Source organism: Pinus tabuliformis, chromosome 6 (genome assembly GCF_031772625.1).
Source record: "Pinus tabuliformis cultivar Carrire ecotype Pingquan chromosome 6, CPIR1, whole genome shotgun sequence".
Taxonomy (NCBI): domain Eukaryota; kingdom Viridiplantae; phylum Streptophyta; class Pinopsida; order Pinales; family Pinaceae; genus Pinus; species Pinus tabuliformis.
Window position 1 is genome coordinate 356489173 of NC_142292.1, and position 25206 is coordinate 356514378.

Genomic DNA, 25206 nt, shown 5'->3' on the forward strand with positions numbered 1-25206 from the left:
CCATGCTTTGATACCACTCTGTAATACTCTCCTCCCACATCTACACAAGTAATTGGCCAACCAGGGTAAACATGTGACGAGAAGTTACTATGATATGATTCGACCTCCTAAATCACGTTAATGAAGTGGAACTGACGGAAACACACCATACAGTCATTCCACATCAACAATAGGACTCCTAGGAACCATCTCAACCTTTCGGGTAACTAGCCTTGGGTCCCACTGAGAATTTAGACCACTTAACCCCCAAAATCTCACATGCTATGGGAATTACAGTGTCGAGAGGGATCTGGATTCTCCCACAGCATGGCATGCAAGGGTCCAGGAACTATTTTGCTCAGTGTTGTGTCAGCATTCCCAGGATTTGAGTCACTTTTTTAAGCCTAGACCCAGAATTGAATGACACCTTCATAAAATAAATATAACAAGGGAATGATGATACAAATGTAATTACTTAAACAAGCCTTTGAATGGACCCCTACTAGCCATGACATGCATTTCATCCAACCTGTCACAAATATGTAATCTACATGTGTAAACAACATATCTAAGCATAGGGGTCTCATATTTATCTGAGAATCGCTAAGGAGCATTGTTCTCCTATCTCATTAGCTACATTATCATCTATTAGGTCATATATACACCATTCATTCATTTACAAGTAAAATCATGATGAGAGCCATACATAGCCATTGTCATAAAACATATTCATAACCAACATAATAGCTATGGAAATACCAGGGAAATCATAGCCATATGATCAACATATAAATCGATATAATAGTCATGAAATATCAAGGAGAAATAAACTCTTATTAATGATGCAAAGGCCAACCAGTTGTGGGACTTCCACGAACCACACGACCATAAACATGGCTGAGCCAAAACTCTCGTGCCATATTCCAGGCATGAATGTGGGATCTCATAAAACACATCAATCCAAAACCATCCAAGGCTTCCAGAGGCCAAGTACCTCAACCCATCAAACAGTGATTCCACCTCACAACCATACATCACAAAACCATCATCAGATTGGTCTCTACCCAAGCCTTCTAGGGGTCAGAAACATTTGTTCCAACCATGGCTTCCAAGACTAGTAACTCAACCCACAACTTATTCAGAGCTTCTAGATCATTTTTATAACTAGGGCTTCGAGGACTAGTAACTCAACCCACCAAGGGCTTCCAAAGCATTTTTCCAACCAAGGCTTCAAGGACTAGTAACTCAACCCAAGTTGTTACATGGCTTCTAGAGTGTTTTTCCAACCAGGGCTTCTAGGAACTATTAACTCAACCCAAGCTAAAGGAAACATGAGAACCAACTAGAAAAACAAAGAAATAAACCCACAACACCATGGCTATCCAAGAAATGGAAAGGCTAGGCAAATCCACTGTTAATCCAGGTAATCCTCCATGCCAGTCACAGATCATGACCAATAAACCACATGCATATGTCGTGCATGCCAAAATGAGTGAGGAAAACATACATGCAGTTTGGTACCTGCAAGCCAAATCCGTTGTAGCTGTTGATCCTGATGTCCTCTTCCACTTTCTTGCTCGTCATTTGCTTTCTTTCTCCAAAACTCCAAGTATGCCACACCCTCCCAGAGTCATCCAACAAAAAGTGTCCAAGGATGAGAGAGAGGGAGAATAGAGATAGAGCTCCAAAACTAAACTGACAAAAGTCTGTGTATTGATCCTCATAATCCTTTTTATTAATGAAACCTTTATTTTCTTCATTTTCTTCTTCACATGCAACATATGACCTTTCACCTCCCTTTTCTCCTAATTTCCATTATTTTCATCAATAGATGTGCCAAAACACCATTTTGTCTTTCAAAAGTCTTTGTCATTGCTTATGCCAATTTCCTTAGTCATTAATCAATCACGAGTGATCTCTATCACTACGTTTTTCCCCAACATTCAGCTTGAAATAATTGTCCCATCAACCTTGGTTATTATTTTTTCTTTATTAACTTTTATTACATGGAATTTTCACCTATGGCTATAGGATACTAACAGATTTGAAAAAAAAATTGGTGAGAAGCAATGCTTCTTCTATCGTACCTCTCGGCACTTACACTTTGGGCCTTGGCTGGTTGACAAACAATTCATAAAAATAATAAAAATCATGTTAATTCTAAAATCATATAATGTATCTTATATACCTTATATGCACATAATATGCAGCCTCTTGAAGAATTAACAGTCGCTTGTAGTTTTCTTCCAGACGTCTCTGTACAGTGGTTCAGTTACCTACAAGATACAGTGCTCGGGTTGTTATTTCTAGACGATTGGATCCTCCTCTGCATTCGAACGAAAATGGTTCTCCTTAAGCACTTCGTGATAGCGTCTCCTAAAAAATAACGTTTATAACTTCAAACAGCACCCTTCTAGTTTTTTTGTATCAACCTTCATGTATAACTCATGGAGTTTAAAAGCAAATCAACCGAGCTCTGATACCACTGTACAAGCCGGTGTAAACTCCACAATAATAACTTTGATACTTTATTGATGAAGGAAACACATATTTATACAATAAACGATGGTAATGAAACGGAATCTACAGCTAATTATTTATGTTAATAATCGTGAAAGATTAATTAACCATTGGTAGTGAAATCAGTACTATGTACAATTTTTGTTTTTTTTGTTTTTCACATTTTATTTGGAATTTGATTTTGCATTTTAGAAATTTAATTATGTACTGTCAACATTGTTATTGTTAACTATTCGTTAGTGCTCTCTTTCTAGTCGAGTATGAAGGATATTGTATTGACCAGATGAACTTTTGACTAGTAAAAATATAAAACAAAATTAAAAATAAAATAAAAAATAAATTTTATAAATTAATAAATATAATTTTAATTATAAAATTAAATTAAATTATAATATTAAAATTCCGTAAACTTTTGATTTATAAAAATATAAAACAAAATTAAAAAAATAAATAAATAAATAAATTTTTTAAATTAATAAATATAATTTTAACTATAAAATTAGATTAAATTATAACATTAAAATTCCATAATATTATATAAATCATAGTATCTGTTACTAAATTTGTTATAACAAAAACTATTTAAAAACTAGAGAAATTTAGTATAGAATATAAAAATATCAATTTAAATTTATCTTAATTTCAAAATTAATTAGATTTTAATAACATATATCAAACTACAATGCACAATCCTTTTTATCACAGAAATATTTAAAAGTGTTAGCACCCATCCACCATATTCTTTCTTTGACCCTCACATTTTCTATCCATCTTTCGAACAAGATTTTGGTGAAGTGGAAAGTTAATATTACACAATTAAAGAAGACATTTCCATTTTTTCTCTGAAAAGTCAAAAGTGCCCGAGAGCATATATCAGTGGACCAGGGAGTTGTTCCAGCTCCTTCCTCTGCGTTTTAGAGATTTCCGACAATTTCATTTCGTCCACATATTGTGGAATCTCACAGCTTGCACGCACTACCGACGGAGAAGAGAGGGCTTTTCATAAATATTTCAGCGTCAATTTGATCGTCTCCTGCGTTTGCGCACTGATATTTATTAACAAATTAATATTTATTTAAAAAATATATATTTCAAAATATATGTTTCAAAATTTAGAGTTCATATTAATTGAAGTATAAGATAGTAGTTATAGAATTGTAGTTTTTTAATATGTATCAGTAAAATTAGTAAATTCATACTATGACTAAATACATGTAAAATATTTGAAAATTTAATATAATTTTAATATTTATTTTATAAAAATAATTTTATAAATATTTAAAATATGTTTATGGATGGAATTGTAATATTATAATAGAAAATTATACATCATCTATGTAAATATATTTCATCTTAAAACTTTGGTATTGCATTAAAATATTTTCAATAAAATATGTATATTTCTAAATATATGTAATCTTTTACCATTTAATAACCGAAAAAGAACACTTAGCCGATTACATCACACTACCTAATCACACTTGTTGCAGTTTATCAAACTATCTGAAAAGGAACTGTACAAGCAGTTCGATTACCAATATTAAATTTATGTTTAACTTATTATAAACAAAATTATTAAATTAATTTTATGCATTTCATTTTTTTAATTATTTAATATATCTATATCTATATCTATATATATATATAATTTTCCGCATAATATACAACCTACACACTTCATATTCCCGGTAACTTTAACGTACTCAGCGTAAATGAAGAGACATCTTATAGAAATACCTTTGAAAGGTAAACACGACTGTGCGGTTGGCTACATAGCATATATCTGGTGGATAGACATCTTATAGAAATACCTTTGAAAGGTAAACACGACTGTGCGGTTGGCTACATAGCATATATCTGGTGGATAGATTTAGGTTATTACTATATATATTAATTAATTTATAGTTTTAATATATAATATTTTTTTGTTTGTTTGTGTAAGTTTAAGATGATTGTGCGTTTAACTTTTGGTTTAAGAAAAATTCAGTTGAAAAAAACAAAACATAAACATTACCGTCTTTGCTTACAGATATTACAATACGATGGAAAATCCTTTTTATCACACGAATATTACAAAAATTTAAAAGTGTTAGCACCGATGCTCCACATTATTCTTTTCGTAACCCTCACATGCTCTATCCCATCTTTTGATAAACAGTACTGATTACACATTATTGTCCACATAATGTGTAATCTCACAGCTTAGTTTTCTATGCCGACTGTCTCCGTCCTCAAACCTTCCTCTTTATTTATAATCCTCTCTATTTATAATCTAATACGGCAACATATTGTTGTAAAATATAAAATTCACATTTCCTAAGTGGAAACCAGACATCTGAGCAAAGGTTGGAATATGGGTGGAAACCAGACGTCTGTTAGTATTGACGAATTAGAAGCTTTTCTTCGACAGTCCAAGATAAATGCGACCGTATCCTGCATTTGCGCACTGATATTTACTATCTTGATCTCTTTGGATGTGTACAAGGCTTTCCAGAGGAAAGACTATTGGATCCCAGGTGAATCTCTGGTTATTAGCGCTCTCTTTATTCAGTTGCTCTCTTTTATTGACATTTACAATATCACTATAAACTCAGAAGACAACTTAGAAATTTTCTTTGACGACCCAGTTTTCATTGCGAGCAAAAGAGTTACGATATGTGTTTTCATTAGTTATTTACTTCCTGGGGTGGTCCGTTCGGGTTTGGGAACTGTGTGGGGCGGTATTGGAGCATTGGCGTTAACTGTAATATGGCACATGGGTAATGAAGTTTACTTCATTCTGAAGTTCAATATGGACGATATATGGTTCATAGTTTCCAATGCCATCCTCTTCACAGCCCTCATATTGTTGGTTGTACTCTTGAGCTGCGCAGTCATAGCAGGTAAAAGCATTCGAAAGATCATCTCTCAAAAGGTTCAGTTAGCACTCTCATGTTGTTGCAATTGCCCGGAAAAAGAAGAGTGTGAGAACATTGAGAATCACGTCCTCAAATGTTGGATTGTATGTCGTGCTTCCCGACCTGACTATATCATGGCCAGATCAGTTTTCATTTCATTTCCAGGCCTTCTTAACACAGTTCTCTTTGTGTTATTAGTATTTAAATGGAGTTGGTTGGGGAAGAGGTTCCCGCAGGACTGGACGATCATTAATATAATGGTAGTTTTGATGCAGTTTGTGTTCATCCTTATAGGATGGATAGTGGTGTTATTCAGATGGTTCACAGCCGTTATATACTTTCCCAGGGATGTGCGGTCCTTGTTTCACATGGAAGATTTCTGGACAAGAAGTATCGTTGATATGAAAAAGGATCTGGATGCGCATTTAATATCCGGATTGTTTCGTGGGAAAAGAAATCTTGAAAGAACCCCATTAGAATCTATCATCGTGAATTTAATCACAACATTTAGGCTTCATTATTTATTATTTATGATGGTGTTTTTGCTTCAAAAATTTATAGTTTCACTGAGCAAAACCTGTTGGTGTTTATCGGAACTTGCATTCCGAATGATCAGGCCTTTCATAATGAGCCGAGAAAACAATTCCCTATTGTTTGGCTTGAACGGATCAGCACTAAAGACTGATCAATTTTACCAATACAAAGCAGCTTTGGACATCATACGAATGCCAGGAGAAACCGCCAGCAGCCTGTGGATAGCAAATCTATCGGCCTTTAAGAAAACAGAGAATAACATGAAGAATGGTTTTGAGATTCGTGATGGTACTTGTGCAGAGTTGATCACTTTAATGGGATACAAAACAGGGACAGTGGAAGATGAAGCTCCCACCTCTCTAGAAGAAGGAAAACAATTCCACGAAGTTGGAAAAAGTTCATGGAAAATGAGAGCAGTCTCGTTGATACATTTTATGATGTATTTTTATGACGGGACTAATTATGATGTCATCAAAGCTTCTTTTGAAGCTTACTCTCAAGCATGGCCTTTCATGGATATTATTGATAGTTTAGATCCTGAAGGCCATTTAGTAAGTCTGACAGCCGACACAGAATTTGACACCATTAAGAAGATTTGGGGCTGTGTCAATCCACCCAAGAATAACGTCTCAAACAAATTACTGGAAGAGAAGATAAAGAGTCCACTGGAACTGCTTATGAAACAGTGTGAACTAGAGGAAAGAACAGCCGCCATAGAGCGTCCAGAGGACTCGAGGGACTGGATGGCAGTCGCAGCAAAAATCAGCTTGTATAAAGTATGGAAAATAGTGGATGTTAAATCTAGTTCAGCTAATGCAATCCATCACTTAAGATCTTTATTGGCAAACCTTATTGCCCATTGCATGGAGAAGGAACTGGACAAAGCAATGATAGCTAATTGTCATAAATGGGTAGAGGAGGGGAGCGAAACAGAGATATTCGATGCAGCATTCATAGCTGGGAAAGCCAAGGCAGTGCGGAAAAAGGTACAAATTTATTAATGTTCTCAACGTGCAACTTGAAAGCTGTTTGAAAGTGATGTATTGATAGGTGTTAAAATTTCTGACCTCTCGATATTGTTTTCTCCAGATAAAAAGCAACCCTGCAGTACGTGATCAGACTGAAGTTGTGGCAGGCGAAGTTCACGATATAAGTGAAGCAGAGCCTCTCGAGGGCGAAAGCAACAAGGTAATTGAAAAGCATGCACAAAATTCAGGCGACTCTCAAGCGATCCTTGAAATTGAAGCAGCTGAAGGATTATAAGTGTTATGATGAGCAGGTGTACTAATTGTCTAAGTAAATATGTAATTCCTATCAAAACTGCTGGTTTGTATATATGTTGTGATCGATGGACTTCTACTGGGTGTGGTTTGTATGTTGTGTTGTCCTCGATGGACTTCTACTGGGTGTGGTTTGTATGTTGTCCTCGATGGACCTCCGCGGGGTATTGTGACCTCTACGCGGTTATGTGGTATAGTTACATGTACAGTTTGCTTAACCAATGTGTCTGATTTTCAATTTAAAACAATGTATTGCACATTTGGCTTCTCTCGAGGAACCATCTGTCATTTTATGTTCCAACGTTTCATAATTAAGTGTGCATGTCCACACTAAACACACAAACAAGGCATTCGGCAATATTCCGGCTTTGTGGAGTTATTATTACAGCTAAGTTCAAGATCAACAGAACTTTGAGCCATTGTTTTTTTCAATATTTTATTACTTTCTAAATTTGCATTCATTTGAAATTTACTAAGAAAAAAAAATCGGTAATTTAGGATTTAAAAATTTAATTTTTTTGTTTTCTATAAAAATGTTATGGTTTTCATCATGATTTTTAAATATATAAATGGAAAAGCCTGTAAGTTAATGATAAGTGTATTTTGCAAGTCACATAAATGTACGTTAGACATAAAATCTTAGCAAGATTATGAGATTTTTATAGTTTAAATATAAGCCTCTATGTCGTGACACCGTGGTACCCTAAAGTGGAAATTTTAAGAATCAAGTAAATGTGCATGTGAGGTATGCAATGGCACCATCATAATATATGAAGGCCTTACCATAATCGTGGCACCACTTTATTTCATAAAAGAGATGATTTATTGGTAAGCAGAGCACCACCCTATTCAATGAAAAAGATTCATTGGAAACTAGAGCACCATTATAGTCCCTAAAGAAGAGTTATTGGTCTTTACACTAAGGTATCCTTTGGTGAAAGTTGTTTTTAGATGTAACATACAACAATTTAACACAGAATTATATAATTTAGGTAAGTGTAAGCAGTTTGTAAAGATAGTAGCAGAAAATTCTCCATTATTAATATTCATTTAATCATCTCAATAAAAACAAAGGTATTAAAACAAAAGGGATTAAAGTGATTTTTTTTAATTATTTTTAATTTCATTAAAAATAGTAAAATAGTTTTTTAAATAATGTAAAAATGTCAAAAGGTTATCAGAATATAATATTATAATAATAAATAAAAAAATAATGATAATAATAATAATATAAATTAACATAAACTAGTATACATTCATCTTAATTTTAATATTTCACATATAAGTTTGTGTTTTAATTTATTATTAATTATTTTTTATATTTAATAATTTGAATAGTAATATAGATCTATATTGTTTTTTTAAATCATTTAGAGTACAAATAAATCTTTATACACAAAGTGTGCTTCAATTTCTTGAGCTTAATAATATAAAAAATATAAATTTTGAATTAAAATATTATAATTTTTTGAGTTTAATAATATAAAAAATGTAATTTTTGAATTTTTCTTTGATTAAGACTTTATGGATTGTAAATTTCCTATAAAATGTTATTTTTTGTTGTTGTTTCATTTCATTTTATTTCGTAATATATATCATTAAATTTTACCAAAGTTAAAATGAAAAAATTATGTATGTATGGCATAAAAGTTGATCACAACAACAATAATTTAGATAACTATTAAAATTATGAAAAATATTTTTTCTTATGATAAAATGTTTAAATACATAGTTTCAAAATATATGAATGACATTGGTAGGAAAACACATATTTTAATAAAGTCATATGGTAAAGGTTTATAGCTCATACTAGGAGAGTTTTGAACCATTGCTTCTATGAATAAAGATTATGGGGTCTTCACATGAAGAAGAGTATTAAAAAGATGAGAAGCAATCACTTAGAGAGTCATACTACATTTCCAATTATCATGCTTCCAACACATGGAAGTAAAGTATTAAAAGAGGAACACTCAATAAAATATCTATATGAAGAGAAAGATGTTATGTATAAAGACGCTAAACATAAAAATACTACAAATTATGGCAATAATTGTACTTTTAATTTGATATTTTAATGCTATATTCAAGTCAAACAAAAAAAATTGAAATGCATTCTTATCATGGAAAAATAGATGTTTGAAAAGCTCAATAATTTGTTGAAGTGATTGGATGTATATATTAACATGCACATATTTAAACATGAACAATATATTTCATGACTACTTTTCATCCAGAAGCAACTCGATTTAGATGTTCTTTTTTCAACTTCTATGGCCATCTAATATTAGATAAGACCATATGCAAAGAAATATGAGTTATACACTTAGATTTGGCTAGACATGTCCCTTTCACTTGAATTCTATTTAATATAAATTAAAGAAAACTAGCATATCTCAATAATTTTTGAGGAAAACTAAAACCTCCTTTTGTATAATAAGATGATAGTACTTATATGTGTTTTCTTATTGTTTGGGCACACTCATACTATGCAATCATTTAATTGTCAGCCAAGAGTCCCATGTGATATTGTGAGGTACTCGATTTAATATACACAAAGAGGGAAATTTGCTTTTATCAAACCTAATACCATGCAAACTAGTCTACTTAATGTATAAAGTAAAGAAAATAAATTTCAAACATGTGCCTATATCAAGAAGAAGTCAACAATATTATACACCCATAAGCTAGTTGATGGCACCTCAGATGATGAATCCATTGGGAACTATGCCCATGAATTCCCCCACTCAACTCTATTTACTAAGAGAAATCAAGAATCTCGTGACTCCATGGCACAACATACTAAAATATTGAAGCATAAACTAACACACACACACACACACACAAAATCAATGACATTAAAATAGTTAATCCATATTAACATAAAAATAAGTTATAAGTATGTATAGGTACCAATTTCACAACACCTTACCATGAGTGCCCCTCTCCACCCCACGGCAATGTTTGACCTATCCAAGTGGTTACAAAATAGCCATGATAGAATTATGTCATGGACCACATATAAACTCCAAATATTAACATAGAAATGAAAATGGGCTAGTTATTGTATTATTGTTAGAGTTATTTTACATATATGCCAATACTAACAACCTCTAGTTTGAAAGGATTATATATATTAGCTTTCCATCTCCACAAATAGAGTGGAAACACCCCTCAAAACTCGATTATAGTTTGAGACAAACATACACAATTTTAAAACAATTACAATTCTAATTGGATATGTAACACAAGTGGTTTCAACAAAAATCCATTGGTTTCATTATTTGGCTAACTAGGTTGTTAAAATCCTCTATGCTAGTTGGTATATTCCGCTTCAATTTGCAACTCATGGGTTGTTCCCAGTTTCTAATGACATCGAAAGCATCACATGGTTAAGAAACCAAGAGATACCTTGAATTGGCGATCAAGTTGATTTGTATGTTGTTTGGGTGACATTAAGTGCTCATGCAAGTTGATGCATAACCATGGGGGCATATAAAAAGATTCTCATAGCTCTTTCTAAAGAGATTCTCGATGAATGAACCTTCTCGATAATGTGATGATGATTGATATAATGAGAACTATCCCATTTAGATGATGAGAAAGTTTGAGGGTTATCCCTTGCACATATATTGTTGATACACTAACCTAGATATATACCTAAATATTTTAATTAGAGTTGAACCTATGTGTTCACTTAGAGATACACCTGTACGTGAGCATCACTACAGTTATTAGGTCAGCAAAGCTTATGTGTAGTCATAAAATTTTATGTACAAAAATGTAAAAAATATCAAAGTACACCTTAACAATTAACCATTAAATAAAATATAAGATAAAATGGTAATTATATGCCTTTCAGGAAAATCATAATAGGGATAAGGAAATGAGTCATATGCACAATATAAGAAGGAAAATTGAGTACATATTGAAGACAAAGGGGAATCTTTTTTTAGCAAAAATATGACAAAATGGTAGCCTATCATCTCCCATCAACTGGCCTAATTTCATATCCTTTGCAACCATATATATTCCAATTATAAGACTGTTGATGGTGTTGGAACCACCAACATTCAGGGGGTCTTCGCGATAAGAAGTCGCAATTATACCTCACATTGTTTGTAGTAGGAGCCCCATCTGGAGTACGACTCAATTGTCGAAATGGTGGGTTTTAGTGTTATGCCTTCACTAAAATACACATAGAATGATGTATTCATGACTTTGGTGAAACACATGTGTGACTCTCTGAAGGGTCAAGTGCAATGCATGAAATATTATAACACAACGAAGGGAAAGTGAGTGAGCCCCTCAAAAGCTTGTAATAGTATGCATCGTGAAAGGAACACACAGGCATAAAAGGAATCATAAGTTAGCCTGCAAAACACTTCACAAGTTAACCATAATGGAAATGTACAACAAAACACATTCAACAAGATTCATACTAATGCAAACGAAATAGTTCATAAGTGTTAGCGTAACTGAAATAGTATTCCTACTATATTCACAACATATGCATGAAAATGTGTTGGCTTTAAGCTTTTATTAGAGTGAAATTCCCAAGCATACATATACAATTGACGAACCACTAGTCCCAATAGTGGAACATGAAGCCAAAATACTGCCTCTATGCTACAGAAAAGCCGCGGCTCTAAAAAAAACTCCCAATATTTTATTCCTAAGCCAAAAGCCCGACCAGAAATCCCCTCACATCACCAATGAGGGCATATTTATAACAAAATGGGTGACTATTCATCTCCCTTTATGACTCTTTGACTTGTCTCATGACTGTTTGACTTCCTTCAACCATGACCTTTAGACTTCATTACAAAATGACTCTTCACATTCCACATTTAACAGTTGTAATTTCACTTACAATTAATTACAAAAGAATATTACAAAATATCTCATACCCATATAAGAAAAAATTGGGTAGAGTCAACTAGACATCTTAATAAGATAAAATAAGTTAAGCTTGAGTTTGGGGAAACTCCATCTTAGCCACCTCAACTTGTAGTTTCTCGTCACATAGTGGTGCCAAGCTTTGTATTATGTCATGACTTCCCCAAACTGTGTGATGGGATGAGGCGAGAAGTTGACTCTAGCCTCCATTGCATCTGGGTACATTGATTTGGAATCCTTATGAATTTACTTATTTAGCAAGAGAATCATAGTGTAGATCTAGATAGGGCCAACAATTTACTTCTTCATATTATTCCTGTTCACCTCCATATCTTTGTTGGGGGAGATTTGTCTAAGATGGTCCAGGTATTCTTCAACCTCTTGCCTGACCTAATTCCTGCATTTGGCCTCATTGAGTGAGCCAACTGAAGGGATCTTTTGTGATTTCACCATGACATCCATGTTATTGTATAGTCATGCATACGAGGCTTGGATGTTGGAAATGAACGAGGCAAGTTGTTTGTTACCCTCGATTATCATCCGAACTTGTGCTTTCTCCAACTCTCATTGTTGCCTTCTTTTCTTTACCATTTTAGACAATGCCCCTTTGTGTTGTATTGACCACTCATGCACGACAATGATGGCTATGTGAAAAACCTTGAGGGTTTTAGCATTATCTTTTTACATTTGTTGCATACATGCAAGCAAATAACTACTTTATGCCCGGTGATAAGATCATCATAAAGGCTCTGCATAGTCTCTCCTAATGTCGATACTTCTCCAAGTATGGCTGCCTTCAGTTCTTCAAGATATACCTGTGTGGGAGCTTCTTTCTGGACCTCTTCTTGGAGTTGTTCAACTTCTTTCCTTGCAGCTTGCAAGCTATTCACCATCTGTCTATTCTCATCCATGAGATACTCCTTGTTTGACTTGGAAGCACTTGTGAAGGCAAAGTTAGCTATGACAATGACTACTACATTTCTCCTGGTATCTGCCAGAATCACCCTTTCTCTGATGAACGCAAGAGAAATGAGCTCGGAAGGAAAATGTTTCTTTATTGCTTGTACAATATTATTCTGAAGCTCAGCGTAAGTTAGATTGTACGTATCCATGACTATACCATCATCTAAAAGAACAATTTTCTCTTCTTCACTTGGAGATTTCTCTACTATTAGAGGAGGGGGTGATGCAGGAGCATGAGGCTTGAAGACAAAAGACTTCGAATTTTATTCCAAAAATACAAAAAAAAGTTTACAATCAAATGAGTGGGGTCCTTTAGTTGTCACTTTACAAAGCTTTCTAGATAGGTCCATTTGAGCTAGAATTCAGGGATTCGAATTATCTTGTAATTAATTCAAGTATTTAGGCTTAGTTCGAGGAGAATATCATGTAGATTAGATATTATCTAGGATTAGGCAGATTCGATCCATTGATTTAGGATCTGATTGTTGTATGTACAGGTATTTATGTAAGTTTTGAATTAGTAGAAGGGGATTTTGGCTGTGGAAGATTGGAATGTAAAATTTGGAATCTCTCTGTATCTCTGTGAATATTGTGCATGAATGGTCAAATCCCAGAGGTTTTAATTTCCTTCGAAATATTTCTGAGTTTTGTTGATTTCTAGTTTGGGCCCTTTAGAATTAGATTTTGTATAATCTTGTGTGGTCGCATCTAAATCTTCACTCACTGTGCATTGAAATAGCCTGGATATGTTTTAAGATCACATAAAATAATTTAGAGACAGACTAAACTTGGCAGAAGTGCTAAGTCTTGGCGGAACGAGGAAACCTGACAAATTTGTGAGAAACCCAAAAGAAGATGTGAATCATCTGATCGACAGATCCAATAGATCTAATGGTCAATGCATGCCAACAAGCGCAGACGTTAATCAGAATAGAAGAGCGGTCTTCGTAGGTGTAAGCAGTATCTCACGCGGTCTCAAAGTGGTAAATGGTATTTTGCAAATTCACACAATTAACCTGAGGGGTTGACACGTAGCAAGGGAAAACCACTTTTAACGTGCGCTCTCGACTTTTTATGCATTGTGCAAGATTTCACGCGAGATTACACAATAGTTGTTGGATCATGCAGATTGATCGGCGGTGGAGATCGACCAAGCTAGTTGGCAAGCGGTTGACGCGATAGTCGTTCGATTAGACGGGTCAGCTCTGACGGTGATCGTGTTGGAAGATAGATGTGAGTTAATTTAAATTTTGAACGCGATAAGGTTATGAACTAGGGTTTTAATTCCGTTTGGTTCCGTGGAATATTTGAAGTTTTGCCATATACCAGGTAAAATAAATAGTTATGCTATTTTAGCAGAATAACTAAAATTGGAGGTTGATGACCGATACTCCAAAGGAAAACTAAGAAGAAGTTCCACCCAAACTTGAAGGAATAGTTTCTAGTTTTGAAAAATTATCCTTAACACCTGCAACTAGCCCACCAGTAGTGGCATCAGAGCTACCTATTGACACTGAATATGATCTCAAAGATCAGAAAAAGAAATCCAACATGGCTTTCAGAGTTGGAGGAAGACGTGGTGGTGGTCAAAGAAGAGGAAGACCAGTTGCAAATGCTGAAGTGTTGGAAGCTATGCAACAGATGCAAGCTAGATTAGAAGCAGTGGAAATGAGAAATCAAAGAGATGTAGGTGCTCGAGATGTTAGTGAGCCTGAAGTTGAAGCTGCAGAAGAAGAGGAACCTGCAGAAGTTACTCCTGAAATGAGATTCTTTAAATCAGTGTTGGGATCCACATCTAAACCCAGACTTGAGGTTTCAGTTTATACAGGAGGTTTAAACCTTGAGGAGTTGATAGACTGGATTAATGACATGGATAAATTCTTTGATTATGAAGAAATGGAAGAAGGAAAGAGTGAAATTTGTTGTCACAAATTGAAAGGACATGTAGCACTTTGGTGGGATGGAGTGTAGGCAGAAAGAAGGAGACTTGGTAAGTAGCCAATTAAAAAATTGGAACAAGCTGGTGGCAAAGTTGAGAGGTAAGTTTTTGCCAAGTGATTAACAACTTTCATTATTTAGACAGATGCAGAATCTTAGACAGAGGTCTTTACCAATGAAAGAATACATAGAGGAATTTCAGAAAGTGAGCATAAGATCTGGACAAATTCAAGATACGGATGCGAAGGTTGAAAGATATATAAATGGTCTCAGAATGGAGATCCAAGATGAGATAAGTGTGTTGTTTCCTAAAACAGTAGAAGAGGCTTATCAGATGGTAATGAAGGCTAAAGAAAAACTCATGAGGAAGCAATCTTCCAGAAGTAGAGGTACTTTCCGAGGAAGAAGAAGTCAAGGTGGTAGAGGAAGATCTACAACACCTAGAGATGGAGCTAGCAGCAACTCAAATCAGCATACACCCACAAAAGGTGATGTAAGTGGCAGAAGGAGTATTTCCAGAGGAAGAGGTGGCAGAGGCAGAGGAAGAGAAATCAGATGTTACAGATGTAACAAGCTGGGAAACAGAGCCTATGGGTATCCAGAAAATGCAGGGACAAATCAGAGAAATGTAATTGTTTCTCAGACTAAAAAGGAAGCAGTAAAGGTGCTAGAAGAAGAAAATGTACCAAAGAAAGGGAAATCTTTGGTAGTTAACAAAGTTTTCTTAAAGCCAACAAAGGAAGTTGTTGAACTAGCGCAGAGAAAGACTTCGTTCAGGAATGTGTGTAAGGTTTAAGGAAAATGATGTCAAATGGTAATTGATCGTGGCAGCACCGATAATTTGGTCTCTACAAAAGTGGTGGAAAAGTTGAAATTAAAGATAAGGAAACATCCAACACCTTACAAGGTGTCATGGATTCAAAAAGGACATCAGTTGTTAGTGAATGAACAGTGTGAAGTGGAGTTGCAGTTGGGCAGATACAAAGACAAAATTCTGTGTGATGCGATGCCTATGGATGTGTGTCACATATTGTTGGGCAGACCTTGACATTATGGTAGAGGAGCTATGCATGATGGGAAAAGGAACACATACAAATTTGGTAAAGATGGTATTAATCATACATTGTTGCCTATGGAAGTAGAGGATGCATCAAGAAAATATGATCCAAAGATTCTATTGCTGAGTGCAAAAGAATACTTGCAACAGATTGAAGAGAATGAGGTAAATTTTGCATTGATTTACAAACCCAAGGTAATAATTACTTCCACTAAAATTTATGATTTGCTAATTGAAATTCAAGAGATGCTGGAAAATTATTGTGATATCATTGTAGATGATTTTCCTAACGAGTTGCCACCCATTAGAAAGATCAATCATCATATGGATTTGATTCCAGGGGAAAATATGCCAAATAAAGCAGCTTACAAGATGACTCCCATAGAAAATGAAGAAATCAAAAGACAGGTTTAGGAATTGTTAGATAAAGGACTGATTAGAGAGAGTTTGAGTCCTTGTGCAGTGCCAATAGTGTTGATTCCAAAGAAAGATGGAGGCTGGAGAATGTGCACTGATTCAAGAGCAATCAACAAAATAACAATCAGGTATAGATTTTCTTTACCTAGAATTAAAGATTTTATGGATAGTTTAAGTGGAGCAAGATATTTTACAAAGCTGGATTTAAAAAGTGGGCATCATCAAATAAGGATTAGAGAAGGAGATGAATGGAAAACTGATTTTAAAACAAATGAAGGACTGTATGAATGGATGGTAATACCTTTTGGATTATTAAATTCTCCTAGTACATTTATGAGGCTTATGAATGAAGTGCTGAAAGAATTTATTGTTAAATTTGTAATAGTATATCTAGATGATATATTAGTTTACAACAGATCTAAAGAGGAACATATGAGACATCTTAATTATGTCTTACAGAAGCTGCAACAAGAAAAATTACTGCTAAATTTAAAGAAATGTTCATTCATTAAGGAAGAGTTGGTATATTTGGGCTCTGTTGTTTCTGCTGATGGATTAAAGATGGATCTAGAGAAGATAAAGGCAATCATAGAGTGGCCTTCACCGAAAAGTGTTTTTGAGGTAAGAAGTTTTTATGGTCTTGATAGTTTTTATAGAAAATTCATAAGGAATTTTAGTAAGATCAATGCTTCTATTATTAACACTATAAGGATAAACAACCATTTAAATGGACTATTGGTGTAGAAAAGAACTTTCAGTTGTTGAAAAGAAATATCACTGAAAAACCTATTTTAATTTTGCCTAATTTTAATAAACCTTTTCAAGTGAAATGTGATGCTAGTGGAGAAGCTATTAGCGTTGTTTTAAGTCAGGAGGACAGACCTGTAGCTTATTTCAGTGAAAAACTGAATGAATCAAAGAAGAAATATTCTTCTTATGATAAGGAATTTTATGCAGTTGTGTAGTCATTGAAAAAGTGGAGACATTACTTGATGTCTAAGGAGTTTATACTTTATTCAGACAATCATGCATTGCAATACATTATGAAGCAACCAAAGCTTAGTCAGAAACATGCAAAATGGGTAGAATATCTTCGAAGTTTTAATTTTGCATTAAAACATATAAATGGCCAATCAAACAAAGTAGTAGATGCCTTAAGCATAAAAAGTATATTATTTCAAGAAAGTCAAATTCGAGTGTTGGGTTTTGATTTTCTTAAGGAATTATATGAGAAAGATTTAGATTTTAAAGAGGTGTTTGAAGCTTGTAAAAATCATGTTTTGTTAGACAGAAGTAAGTGGCTGGATTTTTTCTTGCAAGAAGGATTGTTGTTTAAAAGAAATCAGTTGTGCATACCAAATTGCTCTATGAGAGAAAATTTAATCAAGGAAAAACATAGCGGTGGACTTGGAGGACAATTTGGTGCAGATAAGACTTATGAGTAGTTGGATCAATTTTATTTCTGCCTGAAGATGAGACCTGAAGTGGAGAAGTATGTAAAAAACTGTAAGGTTTGTTAGTATGCAAAGGGAAGGAGCCAAACACAAGTTTGTATGTTCCATTACCTATTCCAGATAGACCTTGGGATATGGTAAGTATGGAATTTTTTTTTGGGTTTACCAAAAACTCAATGAGGAAATGATTCAATTTATGTTGTGGTTGACAGATTTTCTAAAATGGCACATTTTATTCCATGTTATAAAATGAGTGATGCTACTCACGTTGCTAATATGTTTTTTAAGGAGATTGTAAGGTTGCATGGGTTACCTAAGAACATTGTTTTAGATAGAGACACCAGATTTTTTGGTCATTTCTGGAGGACCTTGTGGAAGAAACTTGATACTAGACTGAGTTTCAGTTCAGCTTATCATCCTCAGACTGATGGATAGATTGAAGTTGTAAACAGAAGCTTGGGTAATCTTCTAAGAAGTCTTGCAGGTGAACATCCAAAATAGTGGGATGAAATTTTGGCACAGGTTGAATATGCTTATAATGATTCTCCTAATAGGATTACAAGGAAAATTCAATTCCATATAGTTTATGGAATGCACCCAAGAGGACTGCCTGAATTAAGAGACTTGGGAAAAACTGAAATGAGAAGTGCTAAAGGAGAAGATTTTGCTTCAGAGATTCAAGCAATACATGAACAGGTAAAACAACAGTTACAGGATAGCAACATAAAGTACAAGAGCAGAGTAGATTTGAAGAAGAGAGAAGTTAATTTTGAGGTTGGAGATTTGGTTTTGGCACACCTGAGGAAGGAAATATTTCCAAAAAGGGAGTATAACAAGTTAAAATTTAAGAAAATTGGACCATGCAGAGTCTTGAGGAAATTTTCTGCAAATGCATATGAAATTGAATTACCCCCTCACATTGGAATATCTCCAATTTTCAATGTTTCTGATTTGTACAGGTATGAAAATAGAAATGCAGATGATACAATAGAAGATAAAGAAGAACAAGAGGTTGATTGGGTAAAACAGTTACCTACAACAAAGGCATTGCAGCCAAAAAAGATTTTAGATAAGAGATTGTTTAAGAAGACAAGAGGACAGGAGTATTTTCAGTATTTGATCAAGTGGAAGGATCAACCGATTGTTGATGCTACCTGGATCACAAATGCCATTCTACAGAAGTTTGGCAGTTCTGTAGAAGAGCTCATGGATAAGAACCCATGAAGAATTTTGTCCTCGGGAGTCTGATGCAGGAGCATAAGGATTGAAGATAAAAGATTTTGAATTTTATTCCAAACATACAAAAAACGTTTACATGCAAAGGAGTGGGATACTTTAGCTATCAATTTAAAAAGCTTTCTAGATAGGATTTGAGCTAGAATTCAGGGATTTGAATTATCTTGTAATTAATTCAAGTATTTACGCTTAGTTGAGATTCTCGAGGAGAATATCATGCAGATTAGATATTATCTAGGATTAGGCGGATTCGATCCATTGATTTAGGATTTGATTGTTGTATGTACTGGTATTTATGTAAGTTTTGAATTAGTAGAAGGGGATTTTTGGCTGTGGAAGATTTGAATGTAAAATTTGGAATCTCTCTGTATCTCTATGAATATTGTGCATGAATGTTCAAATCCTGGAGGTTTTAATTTCCTTCGAAATAATTCTGAGTTTTGTTGATTTCTAGTTTGAACCCATTAGAATTAGATTTTGTATAATCTTATGTGGTAAAATCTAAATCTTCACTCATTGTGCATTGAAATAGCCTGGATATGTTTTAAGATCACAAACAATAATTTAGAGGAAACCCTGACAAATTTGTGAGAAACCTATGAGAAGATCTAAATCATCCGATCGATAGATCCAATAGATCTAATGGTCAGCACATTCCAACAAGCGTAGACATTAATCAAAATAGAATAGTGGTCTTCGTAGGTGTAAGCAATATCTCGCATGGTCTCAAAGTGGTAAATGGTATTTTGCAAATTCACACAATTAACTTGAGGGGTTGACACGTAGCACGGGAAAACCACTTTTATTGCACGCTCTCGACTTGTTATGCATCGTGCAAGATTTCACGTCAGATTGCATGATAGCCATTGGATCATGCAGGATTGATCGACGGTGGAGATCAACGAAGCTAGTTGGCGAGCGGGTGACGCGATAGCCGTTCGATTAGATGAGTCAGATCTGACTGTGATCGTGTCGGGAGATGCATGTGAGTTAATTTAAATTCTAGACACGATAAGGTTATGAACTGGGGTTTTAATTCCTTTTGGTTCTGTGGAAAATTTGAAGGTTTTCCATATACCGGGTAAATCAAATAGTTATGCTATTTTAGTAGAATAACTAAAATTAGAGGTTGATGACTGATACTCCAAAGGAAAATCGAGAAGAAGTTCCACCTGAATTTGAAGGAATAGTTTCTAGTTTTGAATGATTATCCTTAACACCTGCAATCAACCCACTAGGGGGAAACTGAATGGTGACCTGTCGAGTGCTCGGCATAAGATCAACATCTTGGTTTAGTGACTCCTGTTCCACCTCCATGTCCTGAATTACAATCAACTCTTCAATTTCCTGAGCAAGTTCCTTCTTCTACAATTGTTTGCTCTCCACTTCTAGTTGTTGGTTCTGCTCTTTTTCTTCTGCCTGTGTCCATGCTACTTCTTCTTCTTCTATCCTCCTCCTTTATTGTTCTTCTTCTTATTCTTCTTGTTTTTGCCTTTCATCTTCTAATCTCTTTTTCTCTTATTCCCCCTTATAATTATGTTCTTCTTCCTGATTCCTTTGTTTCCTCCTCCTTTTAGCTATTATGGCCACTATTAGGATGATTGGATCTGATTTCATCTCCCGTCTATACTCTTCCACTAGAATATGTGCCACCTTCCTCCTTCCCTTCTCGCGCACTAGATTGTTCCTTCTTTATTTTTCTGCCTCTTGAGTGACTTCCTTCTAAGGAGTTACCTATGATGCTACTGCGAAGTTGATGGTTTGCGAGACATGGAGGCATTATAACAATTATTCATCTCTTCCTGCTTGAGCCTTTAAAATGTCCCACTTGGCTATTGGAAATGAATCCTCGCACAATGTTCTTTATAAATTTTCCTAGGATTGTATGGATTGAAGTCCAAGCCACCGAATGTGAATTTATCTATCTACTTACCTTCATCCTCAACATACTTCAAATTCTTGATCTCGTATATTCTGATTTGTGAAGGAAGAGTGGGCAAAGGTGCTTTCTTCTTCCTCTACAATACACCTAATAACCCTGTGGAAAGATGATAAACAACTTCTTGCATGAACAAATTGTCAGTGGCACACCTCGGTAGATTATGTGGACACTTTTGTCCACCTAACATTGTGAGGTAAGTGTCATCCAGTGAGGCAAACCAATCCACCAATGTGGGCGCTGCTTCCATTGCCTCAAGGGACATGCAAGGTGGATCTTCCTCAAAATATTAACTTGTTCTATGGAATAAGGAAGTCATCAATCAACTTTTCTCTTACTCCCTTGAAGGTACATTTTGAAAGAAACTTGCAGTAAATATGCATGACAATTTCTCTTGGTGACCAGGTCCAATTCATGATAGTAAATGAATTTTGAGTGCATATTGTATCCAACAAGTAAGAAGACATGCAGAATGTAGCTTGGTTACCCTTAGGAGGGTTCTTAGCATTCATCACATGAATTCTCAACTGTTGAGCCATTAAGTCCAACCATTTGAATGGTTTTCCTTCCTTCACAACCTGATTTAGCAAGAATACCCAACCTTCTAGAAAGGTTTTAGTATTGTTCTAACCGTAGATTTGATAACATATACTATCAAGTATTGATAAGCCTTCTTGAAATATTTGGTCTTGTAAGCATTGTTGGGTGTCGAGCGAAATTTTGAAGGCACTTTCACCCAAGCTTTGATGACATCATTTGTGCTCAAGTAGCTGGTGACTGCATAAAAGTGGGAATCCATCTATGATTTTCACATTGGTAAATGATACATGAGGTGGTAATTGTGTGCCATAAAGGAGACAAACCTTTTTCCACTTGCACTGTTAAGAGTCATGGTTTTGCTATCTATATGTGACAGTATCCAGCTGACAATGTCCACACATGGGAAAACTAGGTACTTTCATGCAATCTTGTGTAATATTGATCTTTGGACATTGACTTACACCTGCCAATCTTCAAGATATGCTTTGAAGCTCTTTGCTATGAATAGCTCATTCACATTCTTCGATGCAATGTCTAACTCTTTCTCTATGAACAACTGAGTGTCTAAGAAAACTTGCAAGTTCACCAGAGTACTCTAAACTGCCTCCCTAATGCTTCTTTATGTAATTTACTTTGAGATAAATCTCTTGGGAGCCATGGTGACACTAACGAATCAAGATAAATTCTCAAAAACTGCAGTAGCTGCAAGAGAGAAATGCACTCATGGAAGACATAAATTAGCTCCAACAAAATGACTCACAAATCAAGATCAAAGCAAAAAATACTAGAATGAGATGGAAAACTGCACAATTTCTGAGTTGAGGGAAGAGAATGGCCTCATGAATAGTGCATTGTGTAGTCTCAACAGTCAAGGGAGAGGCTTGAGGCTTGAGACTGCACAATATGCAGCCTTAACTTGGCTAAAATGAGGGAGAGATTGTGCATTGGGAAGTCTCAGTGGCCAAGGATGAGACTTAAGCCCTGCAACTGCGTAATGCATAACTGGGCAAGTCAGGGACTGCACATTGCATAGTCTTAGAGGCCAAGCATGAGGATTGAGCCTTGGAGTTGTGAAATTTACAGTTGAACATGGCAACTGCTAGCCAAGTGAAGGGCAGATCTACCTAGGAAGGGGATGAGAAAATCACATATCTAAGTGAAAGTGAAAGTAAGATTCATATTGGAATATGTAAAGATAGATCAGTTAAAATCAAGTGCATAAGATTAGTATGCAAAAGGAAAAACAACATGCATAGGGAGTCACCGAAACGATGACTACCGATGGGAAAAAAACAAGACGTTGATGCGACACTTGTAAAAAGATAACAATGAATCGAACCAATGTGTATATAATATAATATAAGTTAAAATTCTAGCAACTATGAGAATAAACAAGTAAAACAACACTCACAGAAATGAAACGACAAAAGGTGATAGAAAATAAACAAAAGACAACAAAAGAAAAACTCACCCGGAAAAGCACCGCAAACTCTATCGAAGACTCCTTAATCTCCTCAGGAAGGATAGAGCTCCAATATCGAATGTGCAAATGAGATCTAGGGGTGTCTATTATATAGACCTAGGTGGGCTAGGGTTTATGGTGTGCATGCCTAAAATCAAGGAAAAAGCAACACTTGACAGAATAGTTAAAAATAACAACTTGTGCAAATCTTTGAGAAACTAATTATCCACTCCCTATTTTCTAGGGAATGGTTTTTTACTTTTTTATTTTTTAAGAAACTGGTCATTCACACTACCAAGAAGGATTTGTGCAATTACCAACCACAAGGGACTAGGAAACTCCTTGACTCAGTGGATTGCACAATTTCCAAGGGTAGGGGAAGCTTTTACACAATTTATGATCTCAAAACTAGCCCGCCTCTCAAGATTGCTCAAATTTTGAGCTTAAGGCTAGCCTATCTCTCTAGATTACATAATTCAAATCCTCAAGGTTGGCCTGCCTTCCAAGATTGCAAATTTTTTTAAGGGAAGACCGACACATTTGCATAGTCAAGGCAAGATATGGATTATGTTTGAAAAGTATCAAATCAGGATCAAAATAAGACATCACAAGAACTGCATGAAATGATAATTCTTTAATGATGAGCTCCTATGGATAGAATGGAGGCTCCAAAATCAAAGCATGGGAAAAATTTTGGAGGGTGGTTTTAGTAGCTACAACACTTGGCAACACACTGGTAGAACTCCAGCTCTCTGTATGGGTCTTAACTCATGCAAAACAGGTCTAAATCTTCAGTAAGTATTGTTCATTTCATTGATCACAATAGCTTCTTTCACTTAGCTCAAGTTAAAGTTACAATCCTTACCATTCTCTTCATCGGTGGCATACTAATAAAGACGAGTCAAACTCAGTTCTTTCAATTGGGGATGGGGAGTATATAGATACATAAGTGAAAAAGGATTTTCAAAGTCTTGTTTTTCATCTCTAGTGTTACTATGTTGCCATCAAACCTAGACAATACTCCGATGGAGTCACTTCAGGAACAAAAAAATTGCTCCACTTCCAGCAAGCCTGGACAGTACCCCGACAAAGTTTCTTTTCTCACCTCCCTATGTAGGAATCATTTCTCTTCTTTCACACTTTATTTAATTTTTCCTTTCTTTCATAGAAATGTGCATAGGAACTTATTGATTTCATGGGGTGGAAGAGGGTTCCCGACTTATTGAGAGCAGAGGAGGTTGTCCCTTCAGAGAAGGATATTTATACACCTCTAAAATATAGTTCACTTGTTTAAGTTTCCTCCCTTCCTTACTCTAATCGACAAAGTTGAGAAGACAAAAATGAACAATCATAAAACCGATATAGAGTAGGTGGTACTATTTATAGATTAGAGCATCATGATTCCACTATGGTTTTCTTTGAGAAAGAACGTATTTTCATAGCATGTACTCTCTGAAAGAATGACAATTTCGTCCCTCTAAGTAGAGTGCCAAATTTTTCGAGAAAAATGGGAGAGTCCTAAAAAAGTACATAAATTGGTCCGAGAGAGTAGCTCAAAAAAGTTTGGAAAATATTAGGAAAAAGGGAAAGCAGGGAATCACAGCTAAGTGTGAAAAATGGACCCGAATCACAACACATATTAGCTGCAGAAACCACCATCTTTATCACAACAAATTGAATTTAAGATGGGAACTTATTTGTTGATGAGGATGGAATGTTGGTTCAGTGGTAAAGATAGTGGCGAGTCAGGCCATCCACCAAGGTTTAATTCCTCGAAGGTATAAATAAGTATTTTGGGCCAGGTGCAAATCCAGGGTGATTTCAATGGAAGAATTCAAATCTTTTCAAGGCAGCTTAGGTAAACAAAAATGCATGTGTTTAGTGGGTTGCCCCTTGAGGGTTCTGGGTAGTCAATTCACCTAAGTTGCTTCTATTAAATCAAGTTCAACACAGAATGCTAAAGCTTGTCCTTTAAAAATGGTAAAATGACCAAAACATTCAACGCTTGGGTTGCTGCTGAGTGTAATGTTCTCTTTGTAATAATTGATAATGATTGATTTCTTGAATGATGGTGCTTAGGTGTCAATAGACTGA